Raw genomic sequence first — 7,512 nt, 5'->3', positions numbered from 1 at the left:
TGAACATTTTAGCATATGGCCTCTTCCAAGTGACTTGCCCAAGGTGACTTGGGCTTACGTGACCCAGAATCCTCTGATACCAAATCCAGCCATAGAAAGGAAATCACAGAATTAGAATTTCAGAGCGGAAAGATGTCACTTAGTCTAAACCAGCCCCGAACCTAAGGTTGTCTCATTGGTCCTGGTTCTGGCATCTAGAGCTAGGCAGGGTAGGTAAGCCTTCTTCCACTCTTGCAGCCATCTCTGAGGTTCCCCCTTCACTCCTGTCTTCTCTAGAATGGGCAGCCCCGGTCATTTCTTTCAGTCACTTTTTCATGGTCTGACCATTCTCGGAACTCCTCACCAGAGACCCAGTGTAAGACTTGCAATGTCTGGGGTGGGTAATTTGGCTAATGACCATGGATGAAGAGTGAATTAAAAATCATTAAGAGCTTATCAGGCACTCTGCTGATCGCTTATAACAAGAGAGTCAGCCGTCGCTCTCATGAAAACTTACATGGGTGACTAGGTGGTGCAATAGAGCCCTGGATCTGGAATGAGGAAGATGAGTTCAAATCTGGCCTTAGATTTTCTTTATAATCCCGAGGAAGTTAGTTACTTAACTCTCTGTCACCTCAGTCATAGATCTGGCCCCATACAGGGCTCTCAGTCTCAGTTTCCACATCTACTAAATGGGCATAATATAACACCTACTTCCCAGCATTGTTATGAGGATAAAACAAGATAGTACTTATAAATTGCTTTGTAAATCTAAAAGTGCTACATATATGCTGTGATCATTATTGTTGTTATACCATCATCATTATATTCTAATAGGGGAGAACAGCATCCATTTAGAATAGTGGCCAGACAGTTCCGATGATCTTGTGATGTAGAGCCATCCGTACCCAGAGAGGACTGTGGGAACTGAGCATGGATCACAACATGGCATTTTCACTCTTTGTTGTTGTTTGCTTGCATTTTATTTTCTTTCTCATTTTTTCCCTTTTTGATTTGATTTTTTTGTGCAGCAAGATAATTGTATAAATATGTATGCATATATTGGATTTAACATGTGTTTTTACTATGTTTTTCCCCCGAGGCAATTGGGGTTAAGTGACTTGCCCTAGGTCACACAGTTAGGAGTGTTAAGTGTCTGGGGGTCAGACTTGAACTCCAGTCTTCTCACTTCAGAGCTGGTGCTCTATCCATTGTACCACCTAACTGTCCCTATTTTTACCATGTTTAACATATATTGGATTACTTGTCATCCAGAGGAGGCAGTGGGGAAAAGAAGGGAAAGGATTGGAACACAAAGTTTTGCAAGGGTTAATGTTGAAAAATCATCCAATGCATATTTTTTTTAATTTATCACTTTTATTTTTTATTTTTTTATATTATTTGTTTTTATTTTTTATTATAGTTTTTTATTTACAAGTTATAAGCATGGGTAATTTTACAGTATTGACAATTGCAAAACCTTTTGTTCCAATTTTTCCCCTCCTTCCTCCTACCCCCTCCCCCAGATGGCAGGTAGACCAATAGATGTTAAATATGTTAAAGTTTATGTTAAATACAATATAGGTATACATGTCCTAACAGTTATTTTGCTGCACAAGAAGAATCAGACTTTGAAATAGTGTACAGTTAGTCTGTGAAGGAAATCAAAAATACAAGTGGACAAAAATAGAGGGATTGGGAATTCTATGTAATGGTTCACACTCATCTCCCAGAGTTCTTTCACTGGGTGTAGCTGCTTCAGTTCATTACTGCTCTATTGAAACTGATTTGTTTCATCTCATTGTTGAAGAGGGCCACGTCTACCAGAATTGATTCTCATACAGTATTGTTATTGAAGTATATAATGATCTCCTGGTCCTGTTCATTTCACTCAGCATCAGTTCATGTCAGTCTCTCCAGGCCCCTCTGAAATCATCCTGCTGGTCATTTCTTACAGAACAAAAATATTAATATACCACAATTTATTCAGCCATTCTCCAATTGATGGACATCCACTCAGTTTCTAGTTCCTGGCCACTACAGAGAGGGTTGCCACAAACATTCTTGCACATACAGGTCCCTTTCCCTTCTTTAAGATCTCTTTGGATATAAGCCCAGTAGTAACACTGCTGGATCAAAGGGTATGCACACAGTTTGATAACTTTTTGAGCATAGTTCCAAATTCATGCATATGTTTTGAAAATAAAAAAGTTTTGGATAGAGCACCAGCCCTGAAGTCAAGAGGACCTGAGTTCTAAATTGATCTCAGACACTTCACACTTCCTAGCTGTGTGACTCTGGGCAAGTCACTTAACCCCAATTGCCTCAGCAGAAAGAAAGAAAGGAAGGAAGGAAGGAGAGAGGGAAGGAAGGAAGGAAGGAAGGAAGGAAGGAAGGAAGGGAAGGAGAGAGGGAAGGAGGGAAGAAGGGAGGGAGGGAAAGAAAAAAGAGAGGGAGAGAGGGAGGGAGGAATAGAGAGAGAGAAAGAAAGAAAGAAAGATAAAGAAAGGAAGAAAGAACAAAAGAAGAAAGAAAGAAAGAAAGGAAGGAAGGAAGGAAGAAAGAAAGAAAGAAAGAAAGAAAGAAAGAAAGAAAGAAAGAAGAAAGAAAGAAAGAAAGAAGAAAGAAAGAAAGAAAGAAAGAAAGAAAGAAAGAAAGGAAGAAAGAAAGAAAGAAAGAAAAAGAAAAAAAGAAAGGAAGAAAGAAAGAAAGAAAAATAGAATAGTGGCCAGGGAAGGGAGTTATGATCCAGGAAGTCAGAGAGAAGGTGACACGGTATATAGGATGATGATGGTGATGAGGAAAAGATTTGCAGAGGGGGGTTACCATTTGCATGAATGGAAGTTGCCACAGCAGTGGCGCAGAACTATTGAAGCATGTGTTTGTCCACATTGGAAAGTCCTCTGTAAAACCCTCATTAGGAAATGTTTTCCTTTACTTCCTCCTCCACTTAGTATCATCCATTCCCTTTATTATGTGCACCATGATCACTTCCTGATGTATTCTGTGCCCATACTCCCTTTCCTTATTAAAACAACAACTAACCAAAATGGACTAGCACAATGACCATATCTGACAATGTATGTGCCATTCTGTCACCACAGTCTCCAGCTTTTCCACCACTATCTGGGAAATGTGCTTCATCCTCTGTCTTCTGAGACTAAAGTTGGTTATGATATTTGATCAGAGATCAGCTACTTAGTGATATTTTCATTTATGTGATTTAATCCAGGGGTCCCTGATTTAACTGACAGAGCACACTTAACCCCTGTCGAGTCTTAATAGCTTTTACGAATTGCTTTTGCTTAAAAAACAATCCTGTTGCCCAACATTTCCCACTCCAGGGATGTTGAACATCCTCTGCTTTTGATTAGACTGATTCTAGGGTGACAGCTTTGGGCCATTCACAAAAGACCAGTTTGATGTCCACTGCACTAAACTTCCTCTACAAATAATAATGACAATCAGTAGCAATTACCAAAAAAAAAAAAAAAAAAAAAACCCTTTTCCTCATTTACAATTGTCAATAGAACATTAAATATTTTAATAATCAATAGAATGTTAAATATTTTAAAATAGAGATTAGCAGCTTTTTTGGCCTGAATTCTTTCAAAAAGGACAAGAATGAGATAACAAGGATGATGATCATATACACATTTTTTTAAAAGCAGTACACGTTTTAAATAGGGTTCTAGAGATTATAAGCACTTTAAAAAGTTTAGTTGATCTTAGTTCCAGAGAGAGGAAGGAGGAACAGTGGGTAAAAGTCACAGAAACCGATTTAGACTGAATAAAAAGACAAATCTTCTAACAATTAAAACTGTCTCAAAGAAGGACAAATTGCTTTGAGTTGCAATGGGCTCTCTCTCTCTCTCACTAGTGGCCTTCAAGAAAAGGCTGCATGAACCCATGGCAAAGATGTTGGGGAGGGATTCCTGTTCGGCTTCCATTAGACTAGCTGACCCCTGGAGTCCCTTCCAGTTCTGAAATTCTGTGAAGAGCAGAAATAGACTCTGCCCCCCAGCTGAGCTCCAGATGGATCAACAACAGATGTCAGTGGAAGACGGATGAAAGAAAACTTCATTTCTTTGAACTTTCATCATCTTGGGCCATTTTTATCCTGTGAGATTTTACTTTGTTCAGAATCAAACCTTATTCTTCAGAGCTCCAGAGGCAGTATGATAAAGTGGAAAGAGCCCTAACTCTGGAGTCAGTCATTCAGGTTATCGACAAGGATTTATTATGTATTTACTGGGTGTCAGACACTCTGCTAGGCCCTGGGGATACAGAGACCTAATTACTTACATGTTGTCTCTTTCCCCCCTTAGACTACAAACTCATTGAGAGTCCCTGCCCTCAATGAGTTTGTAGTCTAAGGGGGGAAAGAGACAATATGTAAGTAATTAGGTAGATAACAATTAGCTACAGAGTGGATGGAGGTGTGATCTGAATGAGGAAGGCATTTGCAGCTAGGAAAACCAAGGAAAACTCTGGCAGAAAGGGTACTCTTTGGGCTGAGTCGTGAAGGAAGGAGGGGAAATTAGGAGGCAGTGATGAGGAGAGCTTTCTAGACACAGGAAGGAAGGAAGGAAGGAAGGAAGGAAGGAAGGAAGGAAGGAAGGAAGGAAGGAAGGAAGGAAGGAAGGAAGGAAGAAAGAGTGTCGCTTTCAAGGAACAGCAAGTGGGCTAATAGTTGGATCTGCCCCAGAATTTTGTCTCTGATGCTGATCACCTTTGTGATTCTGGGCTTGTTCCTTAGCTTTTCTGACTCTTACCTTGCACATCATTAAAATCAGAGGCTTGGATGGCTGCCAAATCTCAGTCTATGTCCCGGTGACTTAGTGACCACTGAGGCATTTGTGTCTGACCCGTGTTCCAAAATCGTGTGGGTCTGAACAGCCACCGTTGGACCCATTAACTTGAGGTCATTTTGGTCATCTTTGAGAACCAAGGACAACAGCCAACCAACCAATTCTAGCTATTACTTAATACCCTTTGACCCTTTCTAATTATTACCCTATTTTCCTTCATCCTGCAATCAATGTCTAGCATGTTACCAATGACAATGGGAGAAAAGGAAGTTGTTTATGACAAATGATTGAGAATGAGCATGAAAAAAGTGGCAATATGAGAGTGATCCCCAGAACAGCACGTTGATACCCACAAGATAGGAAAAGAGCCAGAGAAAGGTCTCCAGCACTTGGGCAGATCCTGGATAGCATAAAGGATGAAAATCAAAAATTAACCAAGTTCCCAGAGAAATGGATGTGCACAAAGAGGCAGTGGTCAGAGCCAGAGGAGAATACCCCCATCAGGGATATCATGGACCTTTCCAAGGATCATCTATTACTAGTCATGTATGACTAGTAATAGATGATCCTTGGAACTTTTTCCTAGAACTTTTTTCCTTTGTGTAACCCATGGTCCTTACAACTTTGAATCTTCAAAAGTTTCTTTTTCATTAAAGCGCTTATGTGTCTTGTCCTACTTTTCAGTCATTAAAGCTGTTTAGATCATGAAACCTCATTAAACCTCAATTGAACTATTCCAAAAGCATGTAATTCAAAGAAACTGCTGTAGAGGCAATGAACTAGATTCCCCAATGGCCCTTTAGAAAATATTGAATAACAGCAACCTGGTTAATTCAAAGATTGCCTTTTTTTTCTTTCTTTTTTTCCCCCTTTCTCTTTCTTTCTCCTTTCTTTTTTATTTTTTGTTCTCTTCTTTTTTCTTTTGCCTTCTTACCTTTGTAATTACTTCCTTCCTTTTTTCTTTTTTCTTTCCTTCTTTCTTTTCCTCCTTTCTTTTCATTCATTTTCTTTTCTCCTTTCTCTTCTTTCCTTCCTTTGTTTCTCTCTTTTTCTCTCTCTCCTTCTTTCTTTCCATAAGGCTTGCAGGTGGAGATAACTTTTTTCTCATCTTTGATTTTTTTTCTTTCATTATTTCTGAGCTTATGATCCTGAGAGTTTTCCAGGCATATATGCTGGCCAGAACAAGCATGTGATCTTCATTAATTAAAACCCCAAGTCACTTTGAGTTTTTGACATCCTTTCCATGTTAGTTAACAAATCTTCATAAAAATTCTAACTTCATGAAACCATTATTAAAACTGAAAATCAAAACACTAGGATAGACACATGAGTTTGAAAAAAGGGCTATTAATTCTACTCAAGACGTTTTACATGCCACAAAAAAAGAAGTGGAAATGGTAATGATTAATCCATTCTCCAGAAAAGATTGTTTTATTTTCCAAACTGTAATGTTTCTTAACACTAATTTAGAAGTAGAAATGTTTCATCTTTCCAATACATTTCCTTTTATTCCTTTTAATGGTGTACAACTCATTCAGAACTGTAGAATTCTCCTGGTTTACTGACTAATTCAACAAAGTTTGTAATTTGGAAGATGATGATAATAATATCAATAATGGCTACTATTTATGTAGCACCTAACATGCACCAGATATTGTGTTAAGTGTTTTACAAATATTATCTCATTCAATCCTCACAACAACTCTAGAAGGTAGATACTATTATTATCCCCATTTTAAAGAAACTGAGGCAAACAGAGATTAAGTGACTTGCTCTGGCTCACATAGAATTGGTAAGTATCTGAGGCTGGATTTGAAGTTGGATCTTCCTAATTCCAGGACTAGCACTCTATTCACTCTGCCACCTAGCTGCCTCTAAGACAAATGTGCCCCAAATGGTTAGCGCCTATATGCTAGATATTCTGGGAAGCTTTAAGATCAAGTAAACTCAGTCATAGCATCTCACTAGCAGCCCAGGGCAAGGAATGTGCAATTTAAAAGTAAAACATTGAATTGAAATGGAAACAATTAGTGAGAAAAGGCAAACCATTTGAGATGCCATTCTTGGAATTGGGGTCTTATCCCAGAGCAAAGAGATAAAGGAAGGGGTAAAGCAGTCCTTAGCAAACTTAGTTTCTGAGATAGAATCCCTGCTACGTGCCCCTGCCCAAAGTTAGGAAGGAGCACTCATGAAATCCAGGCTCCTCTCCGGCACAGGGTACTGCTGTTCTCCTCCACATGGATGCAAATTGCTACATTCCCTTCCTGGCACGTCTCTGGGACTAGAAAGCTGCAAATGTACCTGAAATTCAGATACCCCCATTCTGTTTGATAATTCTTGCCATGGTAGCTCAAGATTATGTCAGGATTTTCCAGATTAAGCCTTTCTCTGTGCAATTCTGCTTCAAGATACTCCTGTTTCCTGCAGCATCTCCATCTCCTTGTGTTAAAATCCCGGACACCTAGGTGTTCAGTCTTGCTGTGTCTCCTACCTGTTCTCTACCATCCTCATGCTTTTAGGAAAAGCTCATCACCAGGAAATTCATCATCCCAGAGATGCCATCACTTTGGTACTCACACTTCACCAGTACCCTCAATAGTTTTTGCCCCCTCTGATCATAGGGCTGCAGAATAGAGCGAAAAACATTTCCCAAGAAAGGTAACAAAAGAAAGTAAATTTTTTTATTGGGAAATTTATTCAGTTTCATCCTTAAAACTACACT

The sequence above is a fragment of the Antechinus flavipes genome, chromosome 2 (assembly GCF_016432865.1).
Source record: "Antechinus flavipes isolate AdamAnt ecotype Samford, QLD, Australia chromosome 2, AdamAnt_v2, whole genome shotgun sequence".
Taxonomy (NCBI): Eukaryota; Metazoa; Chordata; class Mammalia; order Dasyuromorphia; family Dasyuridae; genus Antechinus; species Antechinus flavipes.
Note: the sequence above shows the minus strand (reverse complement) of the source record.